Genomic DNA, 15,625 nt, shown 5'->3' with positions numbered 1-15,625 from the left:
GCTCTCCAGGTCCCACCTGGAGGTTGGCTACCTCTGGGTGGGAAATATTCCTGGTGGTTTGGAGGTGGGACTTCGAAATGGTACAAGGCCTCAGAATGCAGCCTCTAAAGTAGCCAATTTTGCCTGCAGAGCTAATCATTATAACTATAATTATAATTATAATTTGAGTAGTGGTTCTCAACCCTCCTAATGACACAAACTTTTAGTACAGTTCCTCGTGGTGACTCCCAATCATAAAATTATTCTTATGGTAATAATACTTTTGTCTGGTTCTGTCTGGAGAATATTGCTGCTTTCTCGGCATGCCAGCCGTCAGGTGGGTCCTGGGGATCCCCTGTAATCACAGCTCCTCTGCAGGCCACAGAGAGCAGTTCCCCCTGGAGAATAGGGCTTCTTTCTCAGGATGCCAGACTCCAGGTGGGGCCTGAGGATTTTCTGGAATTATGGCTCCCCTGCAGGCCACAGAGAGCAGTTCCCCCTGGAGAATAGGGCTGTTTTCTCAGGATGCCAGACTCCAGGTGGGGCCTTAGGATTTTCTCGAATTATGGCTCCCCTGCAGGCCACAGAGAGCAGTTCCCCTGAATAAAAGGGCTGCTTTCTCAGGATGCCAGACGCCAGGTGGGGCCCGGGGATCCCCTGCAGTCGCAGCTCCTCTGCAGGCCACAGAGAGCAGTTCCCCTGAATAAAAGGGCTTCTTTCTCAGGATGCCAGACTCCAGGTGGGGCCCGGGGATCCCCTGCAGTCGCAGCTCCTCTGCAGGCCACAGAGAGCAGTTCCCCTGAATAAAAGGGCTGCTTTCTCAGGATGCCAGACTCCAGGTGGGGCCTGAGGATTTTCTGGAATTATGGCTCCTCTGCAGGCCACAGAGAGCAGTTCCCCTGAATAAAAGGGCTGCTTTCTCTGGATGCCAGTCTCCAGGTGAGGTTTCGGGATCCCCTGGAATTACAACTCCTCTGCAGGCTACAAAGAGCAGTTCTGCTGGAGAAAGTTTTTTATACAATGATATAAAAAACTGTGGCAAGATAGAAGCAACCCTATCTTTACCCATTTCTCGTGAATGTCTTTAGAGCTGGGCATGAGGAATCCGGTGTGCCAAGCTCCCCCGGGCCTCTAGAGGGGAGAGCTTGCTACAACCAGGCTGCGAAACCCCTGGAGATTTAGGGGATGGACCCTGGGGAGGACAGGTACCTTGGTGGGGCACAGTGCCATCAAGTCCTCCTTCCCATCTCCAAACTACCCCCTCCTCTGTCTCCGCCCCTCAAATCTCCAATATGCCCCAGTCAAATGCTAGCACCCTCCGCCTGGCTCACGCAAGTGGCCAAGGAAGCAAGCGAGTCAAGCGACCCATCTGTCAATAATGAACTAAAGAGGCTTCTGCCTATCTGGGTATTAAGAAGATGTTTAGAGTGATGATGCGGCATCGAGTGAAGGTTCTCCATGGTGGCCTTGGGTCCAGCCGTTTTGCAGCACAATGTTTGTCCTTGATCGGAGCATTTTGTCGTGTAGAGCTGTGCTTTTTTCCACTATGTATTGGCCTTGTTTCTTCCTACTCCTCACAACCCCCCTGCAAGTGAGAACAGGCCGCAAGAGCGAGACTGGTCCAAAGTCAAAGGATACCAATCGGTCCACTGTGGGGGCCCACTTGAGAGAAAGGTGGATTACAGATCCATCGAATCAATTAAGGAATATAATAAATAAAAATAATTTGCTAAAAATAGACACCACAAACCTGCCTCTGGACATGAGTTCAGAGGGCTGCCCGGCCTCTTTGTTGAGTCACAATGAAGCCAGGCCCCCTCTTTGTTGAGTCACAATGAAGCCAGGCCCCCTCTCTGACCTCACAATGGTCCCTGCCCCCCTCGGTCATGGGACCCCCACATATAAAAGGCCGCGCGTTTTGGCCTCTCCCTCAGGAGGACGCGAACCCTCCCCAGAGAGGTAATTCCCTCCCCAGCCCTGGGATGGGCTGAGCTCTCATGTTGATCTCCCCTCGCGGGAGCCATTTGAGCTTTCCTCTCCCGAGCGAGAGGCAACCTGCCGAAGGCAGAAGACGACCGCCAGTGGCGAGAAGAACAGAAGACGGCGGGCCGAAGGCAGACGAAGACAGCCAATGGCAAGAAGAGGAGGGCGGTCCGAAGGCAGAAGTCCCCGGCCGTTGGCAAGAAGAAAAGAAGACTGCAGTCCGAAGGCAGAAGACGCCAGCCGCTGGCAAAGAAGACTGCCATTGGCAAGAAGAGGAGGAGGAAGGCAGAAGACGCCAGCTAACAGCAAAGAAGAGGATGCAGGAGCCGAAGACTCCAGCTGTTAGCGAGAAGAGGACGCCGAAAGAAGGAAGGCAGAAGACCGGCCAATGGCAAAGAAGAGGACGTCGCACTGTTCCGGTGGCCTGATGGGTAAGGTCAGGCCTCTGCCCACCATTTTAACCAGACCGTGCAGGCTGCTTCCAGCCGGTTGCCTGAATTGGAGCCGAGAAGGAATTTTTCCCCGGGACCCCGCCCTGCTGGGCCTGGTGGACCCGGGTTTTTCGCCTTCTCTGCACTGCCTTCATTTGTTAGCTGCCCCGTCTTGGCTGGCGGCTAGCACAATGAGTCAAAATGTGGGCAATTCTATCTAATTTAAATCTATTGTTATTTAATTCTAATAAAGTTTCATAATTTAACTGTATCCCCTTGGTCTTGTGTCTTTCTTCACTTACTGCATTTGTCTCCTTAGTATCATTCCTCCCCACCCTTTTAACCAGAGCGTGTCAGCATGTCCTGGGAAGGCCAGTGGAGTCCAGTAGTTAGAATGATGATGGCCTGGTATCTGGGAGAACTGGGTTTGAATCCACACTTGTGCCATCAAAGTCCGCTGACCGGCCTTGGGCCAGTTGCTCTCTCTTCCTCTCCACATAACCTACCTGACAGTGTTGTTATGAGGACACGGGATTGGTGTCAGCTGCTTTTGGTCCCGGTTGAAGAGGAAGGTGCCGTTGCAGTCTATCCACTGATCTACAAGAGGCCAGGGCTACCCTGAACACCAAAAATCTTTGGCTCACGAATGCTCCTCCCATGCCACAGACTTTGTTGGTCTTGAAGGTGATCCTGGACCCTTCCTCTTTCCTGCTGCTCCAGACAGGTGTGGGGACCCCTGGGGATCCGTCTATCCACCTGTATTCTTTAAAGCCTCCTGTATTAGTGGCCAATGACAAACACACCACTGTTTCTTCAAGCAACAGGAGCACACGGAGAAGATAACACCAAAACATTAATACAGGTGGTGCATTCGCAATTATACACAGCAAGGTAGGAACAAAAATTCCAAGTCCTGTTCACCGTCCAATCCTTGGAAACAAAGGAGGATGCATGGAGCATCAGTCCTAGAAAAATGCCCCTGCAGTCGCTGCTTAAAGGTGAGACAAATGTCATTGTGAGCCAGGTGGCATTGTGAAGGGGTCATGTGTCTGAAGGGAAGCATGAAACAGGCACTGTTATACCGGATTCCTTTTTAACATTAAGAATGTCGAATGTCTCCTTAGATTCCCGAGGGTCGCACAATAAACAGGATTTAGATTTTTGTTGTACATTGTTGTTGTATATTTGTCACTACAAAAACTGTTTTATTTGGATGTTATTTTTTAATGATTATTTTTCGGTGTTAAACTCATTGCTTTACCATGATTGCAGATATTGCTCGGCGGCTTATAAGTCAGCTGAAAAACCTCAGGCCTTTTCCCGAGGCAAGAGTACATATTTCGGGGTGTGACCAGATATATGAATAACATTGTATTAAAAAAAAATTCCAATCCAAAGGACCTGGCATGGTATGCATTTGCAAGGCCTTTAAAATTCTTTAGAAATGGTGGCCAGGGTGCTTGGGGGAGCCCCTCTCGGGCAGTCTAAGGTAGGAGGAAAGAATGAACTCCACAAATCATCCTCAGCCACTCCCCTTTTGACAGCACAGCAGATGACTCCACCAGATTTGGCCTGAGCATGAAAGCAGGGGAAAGGAATACTGCTCCCATTGATTTAGCCTTCGCTTTCTCTCCAGGGTTGTGATTGGACAATGGGCAGCAGGTTTAAGTAGGCTGGCGAATCTCTGATTGGTCAATAAATTCCATCAGACTCAACTGCCCAAGCCTGTCAATCTTTCCTTATTCTAATATGCCTCCTCTTCTTTCCCAAATTGTGCATTGGCAGTCAGGGCTTTTGGCCCACAAAAGTGCCTTTACGAGCATCAGCCAAGCAACACCGTGTAGATTTGAGGCCTACCACACAGGGTTGTTGTGCAGGCGCAACTGGATGCTGTTGCGGAAGTCCTTTTGCCTCCTGTTTCATCTGCACAACAACCTGGTGCAGTAGGCCACAAATCTTCAGAGTGTTGCACAGAAGAAATGAACATGGCTCGCCTGTTTGCTCCCTCCAGCATTGAGGCTGGCCAGAACAGTAGTTTGAGAAGGGGCTTTTTTGTCAGCCCCGCCCCCCTCAAAGGGAGCACAAGTGGCCCCACCGACTGCTCAGCATTGCCCTCAGAAACACAACCTTCATAGCAAGCCTGAAAGGAGAGGGGAGGGAGTATACTCACCAGTCCCCTACCAGCTCAGTCAGTGGCCTGAGGCAAAGTGAGGACAGTGGTTGGATGTGACAGTTAGGCCTGTGCAGCCCTTTCTGCCTGGGGAGGTTGAACTTTATACTCTGCACATGAGCTGTAATTCCAGGAGCTCTCCAGGTCCCACCTGGAGGTTGGCTACCTCTGGGTGGGAAATATTCCTGGTGGTTTGGAGGTGGGACTTCGAAATGGTACAAGGCCTCAGAATGCAGCCTCTAAAGTAGCCAATTTTGCCTGCAGAGCTAATCATTATAACTATAATTATAATTATAATTTGAGTAGTGGTTCTCAACCCTCCTAATGACACAAACTTTTAGTACAGTTCCTCGTGGTGACTCCCAATCATTAAATTATTCTTATGGTCATAATCCTTTTGTCTGGTTCTGTCTGGAGAATATTGCTGCTTTCTCGGCATGCCAGCCGTCAGGTGGGTCCTGGGGATCCCCTGTAATCACAGCTCCTCTGCAGGCCACAGAGAGCAGTTCCCCCTGGAGAATAGGGCTTCTTTCTCAGGATGCCAGACTCCAGGTGGGGCCTGAGGATTTTCTGGAATTATGGCTCCCCTGCAGGCCACAGAGAGCAGTTCCCCTGAATAAAAGGGCTGCTTTCTCAGGATGCCAGACTCCAGGTGGGGCCCGGGGATCCCCTGCAGTCGCAGCTCCTCTGCAGGCCACAGAGAGCAGTTCCCCTGAATAAAAGGGCTGCTTTCTCAGGATGCCAGACTCCAGGTGGGGCCCGAGGATTTTCTGGAATTATGGCTCCTCTGCAGGCCACAGAGAGCAGTTCCCCCAAATAAAAGGGCTGCTTTCTCGGAATGCCAACCTCCAGGTGGGGCTTGGGGATCCCCTGTAATCACAGCTCCTCTGCAGACCACAGAGAGTAGTTACACCTGGAAAGTAGGGCTTCTTTCTCTGGATGCCAGTCTCCAGGTGAGGTTTCGGGATCCCCTGGAATTACAACTCCTCTGCAGGCTACAAAGAGCAGTTCTGCTGGAGAAAGTTTTTTATACAATGATATAAAAAACTGTGGCAAGATAGAAGCAACCCTATCTTTACCCATTTCTCGTGAATGTCTTTAGAGCTGGGCATGAGGAATCCGGTGTGCCAAGCTCCCCCGGGCCTCTAGAGGGGAGAGCTTGCTACAACCAGGCTGCGAAACCCCTGGAGATTTAGGGGATGGACCCTGGGGAGGACAGGGACCTTGGTGGGGCACAGTGCCATCAAGTCCTCCTTCCCATCTCCAAACTACCCCCTCCTCTGTCTCCGCCCCTCAAATCTCCAATATGCCCCAGTCAAATGCTAGCACCCTCCGCCTGGCTCACGCAAGTGGCCAAGGAAGCAAGCGAGTCAAGCGACCCATCTGTCAATAATGAACTAAAGAGGCTTCTGCCTATCTGGGTATTAAGAAGATGTTTAGAGTGATGATGCGGCATCGAGTGAAGGTTCTCCATGGTGGCCTTGGGTCCAGCCGTTTTGCAGCACAATGTTTGTCCTTGATCGGAGCATTTTGTCGTGTAGAGCTGTGCTTTTTTCCACTATGTATTGGCCTTGTTTCTTCCTACTCCTCACAACCCCCCTGCAAGTGAGAACAGGCCGCAAGAGCGAGACTGGTCCAAAGTCAAAGGATACCAATCGGTCCACTGTGGGGGCCCACTTGAGAGAAAGGTGGATTACAGATCCATCGAATCAATTAAGGAATATAATAAATAAAAATAATTTGCTAAAAATAGACACCACAAACCTGCCTCTGGACATGAGTTCAGAGGGCTGCCCGGCCTCTTTGTTGAGTCACAATGAAGCCAGGCCCCCTCTTTGTTGAGTCACAATGAAGCCAGGCCCCCTCTCTGACCTCACAATGGTCCCTGCCCCCCTCGGTCATGGGACCCCCACATATAAAAGGCCGCGCGTTTTGGCCTCTCCCTCAGGAGGACGCGAACCCTCCCCAGAGAGGTAATTCCCTCCCCAGCCCTGGGATGGGCTGAGCTCTCATGTTGATCTCCCCTCGCGGGAGCCATTTGAGCTTTCCTCTCCCGAGCGAGAGGCAACCTGCCGAAGGCAGAAGACGACCGCCAGTGGCGAGAAGAACAGAAGACGGCGGGCCGAAGGCAGACGAAGACAGCCAATGGCAAGAAGAGGAGGGCGGTCCGAAGGCAGAAGTCCCCGGCCGTTGGCAAGAAGAAAAGAAGACTGCAGTCCGAAGGCAGAAGACGCCAGCCGCTGGCAAAGAAGACTGCCATTGGCAAGAAGAGGAGGAGGAAGGCAGAAGACGCCAGCTAACAGCAAAGAAGAGGATGCAGGAGCCGAAGACTCCAGCTGTTAGCGAGAAGAGGACGCCGAAAGAAGGAAGGCAGAAGACCGGCCAATGGCAAAGAAGAGGACGTCGCACTGTTCCGGTGGCCTGATGGGTAAGGTCAGGCCTCTGCCCACCATTTTAACCAGACCGTGCAGGCTGCTTCCAGCCGGTTGCCTGAATTGGAGCCGAGAAGGAATTTTTCCCCGGGACCCCGCCCTGCTGGGCCTGGTGGACCCGGGTTTTTCGCCTTCTCTGCACTGCCTTCATTTGTTAGCTGCCCCGTCTTGGCTGGCGGCTAGCACAATGAGTCAAAATGTGGGCAATTCTATCTAATTTAAATCTATTGTTATTTAATTCTAATAAAGTTTCATAATTTAACTGTATCCCCTTGGTCTTGTGTCTTTCTTCACTTACTGCATTTGTCTCCTTAGTATCATTCCTCCCCACCCTTTTAACCAGAGCGTGTCAGCATGTCCTGGGAAGGCCAGTGGAGTCCAGTAGTTAGAATGATGATGGCCTGGTATCTGGGAGAACTGGGTTTGAATCCACACTTGTGCCATCAAAGTCCGCTGACCGGCCTTGGGCCAGTTGCTCTCTCTTCCTCTCCACATAACCTACCTGACAGTGTTGTTATGAGGACACGGGATTGGTGTCAGCTGCTTTTGGTCCCGGTTGAAGAGGAAGGTGCCGTTGCAGTCTATCCACTGATCTACAAGAGGCCAGGGCTACCCTGAACACCAAAAATCTTTGGCTCACGAATGCTCCTCCCATGCCACAGACTTTGTTGGTCTTGAAGGTGATCCTGGACCCTTCCTCTTTCCTGCTGCTCCAGACAGGTGTGGGGACCCCTGGGGATCCGTCTATCCACCTGTATTCTTTAAAGCCTCCTGTATTAGTGGCCAATGACAAACACACCACTGTTTCTTCAAGCAACAGGAGCACACGGAGAAGATAACACCAAAACATTAATACAGGTGGTGCATTCGCAATTATACACAGCAAGGTAGGAACAAAAATTCCAAGTCCTGTTCACCGTCCAATCCTTGGAAACAAAGGAGGATGCATGGAGCATCAGTCCTAGAAAAATGCCCCTGCAGTCGCTGCTTAAAGGTGAGACAAATGTCATTGTGAGCCAGGTGGCATTGTGAAGGGGTCATGTGTCTGAAGGGAAGCATGAAACAGGCACTGTTATACCGGATTCCTTTTTAACATTAAGAATGTCGAATGTCTCCTTAGATTCCCGAGGGTCGCACAATAAACAGGATTTAGATTTTTGTTGTACATTGTTGTTGTATATTTGTCACTACAAAAACTGTTTTATTTGGATGTTATTTTTTAATGATTATTTTTCGGTGTTAAACTCATTGCTTTACCATGATTGCAGATATTGCTCGGCGGCTTATAAGTCAGCTGAAAAACCTCAGGCCTTTTCCCGAGGCAAGAGTACATATTTCGGGGTGTGACCAGATATATGAATAACATTGTATTAAAAAAAAATTCCAATCCAAAGGACCTGGCATGGTATGCATTTGCAAGGCCTTTAAAATTCTTTAGAAATGGTGGCCAGGGTGCTTGGGGGAGCCCCTCTCGGGCAGTCTAAGGTAGGAGGAAAGAATGAACTCCACAAATCATCCTCAGCCACTCCCCTTTTGACAGCACAGCAGATGACTCCACCAGATTTGGCCTGAGCATGAAAGCAGGGGAAAGGAATACTGCTCCCATTGATTTAGCCTTCGCTTTCTCTCCAGGGTTGTGATTGGACAATGGGCAGCAGGTTTAAGTAGGCTGGCGAATCTCTGATTGGTCAATAAATTCCATCAGACTCAACTGCCCAAGCCTGTCAATCTTTCCTTATTCTAATATGCCTCCTCTTCTTTCCCAAATTGTGCATTGGCAGTCAGGGCTTTTGGCCCACAAAAGTGCCTTTACGAGCATCAGCCAAGCAACACCGTGTAGATTTGAGGCCTACCACACAGGGTTGTTGTGCAGGCGCAACTGGATGCTGTTGCGGAAGTCCTTTTGCCTCCTGTTTCATCTGCACAACAACCTGGTGCAGTAGGCCACAAATCTTCAGAGTGTTGCACAGAAGAAATGAACATGGCTCGCCTGTTTGCTCCCTCCAGCATTGAGGCTGGCCAGAACAGTAGTTTGAGAAGGGGCTTTTTTGTCAGCCCCGCCCCCCTCAAAGGGAGCACAAGTGGCCCCACCGACTGCTCAGCATTGCCCTCAGAAACACAACCTTCATAGCAAGCCTGAAAGGAGAGGGGAGGGAGTATACTCACCAGTCCCCTACCAGCTCAGTCAGTGGCCTGAGGCAAAGTGAGGACAGTGGTTGGATGTGACAGTTAGGCCTGTGCAGCCCTTTCTGCCTGGGGAGGTTGAACTTTATACTCTGCACATGAGCTGTAATTCCAGGAGCTCTCCAGGTCCCACCTGGAGGTTGGCTACCTCTGGGTGGGAAATATTCCTGGTGGTTTGGAGGTGGGACTTCGAAATGGTACAAGGCCTCAGAATGCAGCCTCTAAAGTAGCCAATTTTGCCTGCAGAGCTAATCATTATAACTATAATTATAATTATAATTTGAGTAGTGGTTCTCAACCCTCCTAATGACACAAACTTTTAGTACAGTTCCTCGTGGTGACTCCCAATCATTAAATTATTCTTATGGTCATAATCCTTTTGTCTGGTTCTGTCTGGAGAATATTGCTGCTTTCTCGGCATGCCAGCCGTCAGGTGGGTCCTGGGGATCCCCTGTAATCACAGCTCCTCTGCAGGCCACAGAGAGCAGTTCCCCCTGGAGAATAGGGCTTCTTTCTCAGGATGCCAGACTCCAGGTGGGGCCTGAGGATTTTCTGGAATTATGGCTCCCCTGCAGGCCACAGAGAGCAGTTCCCCTGAATAAAAGGGCTGCTTTCTCAGGATGCCAGACTCCAGGTGGGGCCCGGGGATCCCCTGCAGTCGCAGCTCCTCTGCAGGCCACAGAGAGCAGTTCCCCTGAATAAAAGGGCTGCTTTCTCAGGATGCCAGACTCCAGGTGGGGCCTGAGGATTTTCTGGAATTATGGCTCCTCTGCAGGCCACAGAGAGCAGTTCCCCCAAATAAAAGGGCTGCTTTCTCGGAATGCCAACCTCCAGGTGGGGCTTGGGGATCCCCTGTAATCACAGCTCCTCTGCAGACCACAGAGAGTAGTTACACCTGGAAAGTAGGGCTTCTTTCTCTGGATGCCAGTCTCCAGGTGAGGTTTCGGGATCCCCTGGAATTACAACTCCTCTGCAGGCTACAAAGAGCAGTTCTGCTGGAGAAAGTTTTTTATACAATGATATAAAAAACTGTGGCAAGATAGAAGCAACCCTATACCCATTTCTCGTGAATGTCTTTAGAGCTGGGCATGAGGAATCCGGTGTGCCAAGCTCCCCCGGGCCTCTAGAGGGGAGAGCTTGCTACAACCAGGCTGCGAAACCCCTGGAGATTTAGGGGATGGACCCTGGGGAGGACAGGGACCTTGGTGGGGCACAGTGCCATCAAGTCCTCCTTCCCATCTCCAAACTACCCCCTCCTCTGTCTCCACCCCTCAAATCTCCAATATGCCCCAGTCGAATGCTAGCACCCTCCGCCTGGCTCACGCAAGTGGCCAAGGAAGCAAGCGAGTCAAGCGACCCATCTGTCAATAATGAACTAAAGAGGCTTCTGCCTATCTGGGTATGAAGATGTTTAGAGTGATGATGGGGCATCGAGTGAAGGTTCTCCATGGTGGCCTTGGGTCCAGCCGTTTTGCAGCACAATGTTTGTCCTTTATCGGAGCATTTTGTCGTGTAGAGCTGTGCTTTTTTCCACTATGTATTGGCCTTGTTTCTTGCTGCTCCTCACAACCCCCCTGCAAGTGAGAACAGGCTGCAAGAGCGAGACTGGTCCAAAGTCAAAGGATACCAATCGGTCCGCTGTGGGGGCCCACTTGAGAGAAAGGTGGATTACAGATCCATCGAATCAATTAAGGAATATAATAAATAAAAATAATTTGCTAAAAATAGACACCACAAACCTGCCTCTGGACATGAGTTCAGAGGGCTGCCCGGCCTCTTTGTTGAGTCACAATGAAGTCAGGCCCCCTCTTTGTTGAGTCACAATGAAGCCAGCCCCCCTCTCTGACCTCACAATGGTCCCTGCCCCCCTCGGTCATGGGACCCCCACCTATAAAAGGCCGCGCGTTTTGGCCTCTCCCTCAGGAGGACGCGAACCCTCCCCAGAGAGGTAATTCCCTCCCCAGCCCTGGGATGGGCTGAGCTCTCATGTTGATCTCCCCTCGCGGGAGCCATTTGAGCTTTCCTCTCCCGAGCGAGAGGCAACCTGCCGAAGGCAGAAGACGACCGCCAGTGGCGAGAAGAACAGAAGACGGCGGGCCGAAGGCAGACGAAGACAGCCAATGGCAAGAAGAGGAGGGCGGTCCGAAGGCAGAAGTCCCCGGCCGTTGGCAAGAAGAAAAGAAGACTGCAGTCCGAAGGCAGAAGACGCCAGCCGCTGGCAAAGAAGACTGCCATTGGCAAGAAGAGGAGGAGGAAGGCAGAAAACGCCAGCTAACAGCCAAGAAGAGGATGCAGGAGCCGAAGACTCCAGCTGTTAGCGAGAAGAGGACGCCGAAAGAAGGAAGGCAGAAGACCGGCCAATGGCAAAGAAGAGGACGTCGCACTGTTCCGGTGGCCTGATGGGTAAGGTCAGGCCTCTGCCCACCATTTTAACCAGACCGTGCAGGCTGCTTCCAGCCGGTTGCCTGAATTGGAGCCGAGAAGGAATTTTTCCCCGGGACCCCGCCCTGCTGGGCCTGGTGGACCCGGGTTTTTCGCCTTCTCTGCACTGCCTTCATTTGTTAGCTGCCCCGTCTTGGCTGGCGGCTAGCACAATGAGTCAAAATGTGGGCAATTCTATCTAATTTAAATCTATTGTAATTTAATTCTAATAAAGTTTCATAATTTAACCGTATCCCCTTGGTCTTGTGTCTTTCTTCACTTACCGCATTTGTCTCCTTAGTATCATTCCTCCCCACCCTTTTAACCAGAGCGTGCCAGTATGTCCTGGGAGGGCCAGTGGAGTCAATTAGGTAGAATGATGATGGCCTGGTATCTGGAAGAACTGGGTTTGAATCCACACTTGTGCCATCAAAGTCCGCTGACCAGCCTTTGGCCAGTTACTCTCTCTCTCTTCCTCTCTATATAGCCTACCTGACAGTGTTGTTATGAGGGCATGGGATTGGTGTCAGCTGCTTTTGGTCCCGGTTGAAGAGGAAGGTGCCGTTGCAGTCAATCCACTGATCTACAAGAGGCCAGGGCCACCGTGAAAACCAACAATCTTTGTGGTCGTGGCTCACGATCCACCCATGCCACAGACTTTGTTGGTCTTGAAGGTGATCCTGGACCCTTCCTCTTTCCTGCTGCTCCAGACAGGTGTGGGGACCCCTGGGGATCCGTCTATCCACCTGTATTCTTTAAAACCTCCTGTCCGGTTGCAGTCTATCCACTGATCTATAAGAGTCCAGGGCTACTCTGAACACCAACTCTTTTATTCCTTGAATGAGAGCGTCACTGTTGTGCACTAGAACTTGAAGTGGTACTTGGCAGTTTGAAAGTCAGTAGCAAACCCCCCTTCCTCAAAGAAAGCCAGTCCTTTGGCCCCAACAGTGTAAGGAGTGCATCAGCTTGAGTTCAGGCTTCAGCAAGCACATGAGAGAAATGTCCAATATGTTTTTTACAGATTCTATAGCCAATATCTTGCCATAGCAATTCAAAGAACTGGGCATCGTATGAGTATTTCAGGAATCTGGCCAAAACCCTAGCCAGTCCCTGGAGTGCTTTGGGATGCAGATGACATTATATAGAGTGCTCTCTAAAGCCCGCAAGCAACCGGAGGGTTTCCAGAGGCAGATTCCTTGTGCAGAAATGGTCTGATGAGTATCGGGGAGATTGTTTATATGCTCTATGCCCCATCATCTGAGGCAGCAGAACAACTCCACCAAAGGTTGCCAATTCAAGCCTCACTGGTTCATTACAGTGTCGCTGAATTATTGTCATGAACAGTATGAGTTATATGCTTCCTGCTAAATTATTTAGGTGTACCTGCCATCCTGTCTGATGTTAATACTAGTTTCATGCCTGGATTATTGCTTTCATATCTGTACTGTAATTTTTTATGAGTCAGGCATTCTGGGCACGGAAAAGAAAAAGCTATAAACAAATAGCATAAATAAGTTGTTTTCTGTACTCACAGCTTGGCTATTGAATTGCCTTCTTTGCTGCATCCACTCTAAAATTGGGTCTTAGCTATTCACCTCATACAGCAACGTGGCTGAAGAATGGCCACATTGTGTGATCACAATGTCCAAGATTGATTTCTTTATGTACAGCCATGGATTTATTCCATGTACATCCCTACCAGCTGACCCAACTCTGCCCTTGAAATGTTAGCTGTAGACATCAGGTGCAGTCTGATTAGTCCATGCTAGAAAGATAAAGGTAAACGTAAAGGTAAAGGTATCCCCTGTGCAAGCACCGGGTCATGTCTGACCCTTGGGGTGACGCCCTCTAGCGTTTTCATGGCAGACTCAATACAGGGTGGTTTGCCAGTGCCTTCCCCAGTCATTACCATTTACCCCCCAGCAAACTGGGTACTCATTTTACCGACCTTGGAAGGATGGAAGGTTTAGTCAACCTTGAGCCAGCTGCTGGGATTGAACCCCCAGCCTCATGGGCAGAACTTCAGACAGCATGTCTGCTGCCTTACTACTCTGCACCACAAGCTACTTATCTTCATAAACAGAAAACCAAGGGGAATAAGGGAGGTGTGGTAAATAAAATTTTTAAAATCTCCCTTAAGTTCACTAGTTCAAAAAGAACATGTACTGATGAATGTAACCGTGTGTGAGAAAAGTTATTTTCTGTAGCTGATATATTAAACCATACATGTTCAGGCTTAATTTCTTTGCTTTGTTCTTTCCTACTCTCTTTCTTTGGTTTCCCTAGACAGACAGCATTTCTGTTCCTTGAGGTACAGCTGGAAGCTTGTATGTTCTTATCAGTGTTTATTAGTTACAATAGCTGAGGAGTGATTTTCATCTGGTGCTACAGTGCTGTCCTTTTCAACTATTACGAAGCAGGCAAAATCCAGAAGTGAGGGTTTACGCTTATCATCACAAATTCTAGTTTGACCAAACTGCTTAAATATTGCACTGATATTATTTCACTTAATTCTGCACTATTGGTGGTTTTGAATTGCTGGCAGTGTGTGTCATCTGTTTCTGATGGCAAAACTCCCAAGGATCAAAGTGGAGTTCAGCTGAGGGAAGATAAGGGATATTGAAGAGGGGTTAAAAGAGTGTGTTGTGAGGGTCTTGGAGCTGAGGCAGCAACACCAAACTGTGGGAAGCACAAAACCTTCTTATAATCACTAGCAGTTCTGCTGTATCCTTTTTTTCCCTTTTCTTTTTGAAGGGTGGGAGGTTTATAAGTTTAGCATACCACAAATTTTCCCAGCCTTGTCTCAAAATCCATGGGGGTTACTAATTATATCATGTTGGATTTCCCTGGTGGTTTTAGACTATATTCTACTCTTAAAGTTGGTATGTTTTTAATGGTGTTCTTACATATTATCTTTTTACTAGGGGCAAAGCTCATTATTTCCAGGAATACAACAGGTGCTAGACCGCAGTCTTGTCGAACAGAAGTGGAGGGATATCAAGTGGCAGAGGAAAACAGAGGTTGGGGGTGGGGTGTGAGATAGAGTTTTGGAGGATTTACCTTTTTGTTGGTTGGAAAACAGCAGAGAGTGGGAAGTGTCTGGAACAATGAAGGTAGGGAGCAAAATGAACGGCGGACCCCCAGGCCTCCCAACTCTGCCTCCCGGGCCACTTACCAGCCAAGGCCCCCGTGAGTATGCAGGCTCCTTGATGTGATAGAACTTAGAGAAGGAGACAATCAGGGGCGGGACACGCAATGTGATTGGGCACCCATTGGATGAACAGCCAATCAGGTTGAGGAGGAGGGAGAAGTTGGAGGAGGAGACAATCAGGGGCAGGACATGCAATGTGATTGGATATCCATTGGATGGACAGCCAATCAGGTTGAGGAGGAGGGAGAAATTGGAGGAGGAGACAGTCAGGGGCTGGACACGCAACGTGATTGGACAGACAGCCAATCAGGTTGGAGGAGGAGGCAGTCAGGGTCGAAACAGGCGACCCCTTACCACCTTTATTTAAGTTACTGCCTGAGCATCATTTTGCCTGAAAGACGATTTATAAATGCATTAAGTAGTGGGTTCAATAAAGACTCAAATATATCTTTTCCAAAACAGCCACCTCTTTTACTAAACACCAACAACTGAACACAGAACATCAGACACCATAAACTTATATACATCTGGAAGTTCCCATCAAGGCCTGTGATTGGCTCTAAGCAGACGTCTCTCATAGGTCCACTAAAGTGACAGAAATGCTAATTCTGTAAATGTAGGCAGACTGTAAGTGGGTAGACAGAAGGGATTGTGTTGGTGCCTGGCTCTTGCGGCCCTTTCTTGCATGCCCAGGGAAATGCTGGTCATCACTTTGGGGTCAGGAGGCAAATTTCCTCCAGTCCAGACTGGTCAGGGATTCTGATGGGGTTTTTTGGGGAGGGGAGAATTAGCTGGGCATGAAATTATGGTCACTGTGGGTGGACAGGTATTTGTGAGTTTCCAGCATTCTTCGTGGGCTTGGACTAGGTGACCC

General features: G+C 49.6%; 1 long non-coding RNA gene across 2 annotated transcripts in view; it reads right to left on the bottom strand.

The window, feature by feature from the left end:
- Positions 1 to 14,809, bottom strand: part of LOC143831802 (uncharacterized) — a 58,880-nt gene extending 44,071 nt beyond the window's left edge. For both annotated transcript variants that reach the window (XR_013228974.1, XR_013228973.1), the window contains exon 1: positions 14,661 to 14,809. This is a non-coding gene — a long non-coding RNA (uncharacterized LOC143831802). The remainder of the gene's footprint in view (positions 1 to 14,660) is intronic.
- Positions 14,810 to 15,625: the final 816 nt, after the last annotated feature.

This window comes from Paroedura picta, chromosome 3 (genome assembly GCF_049243985.1).
Source record: "Paroedura picta isolate Pp20150507F chromosome 3, Ppicta_v3.0, whole genome shotgun sequence".
NCBI classification, from domain to species: domain Eukaryota; kingdom Metazoa; phylum Chordata; class Lepidosauria; order Squamata; family Gekkonidae; genus Paroedura; species Paroedura picta.
The sequence above is the reverse complement of the archived record's forward strand: the minus strand, read 5'-3'. Positions and strand labels throughout refer to the sequence as shown.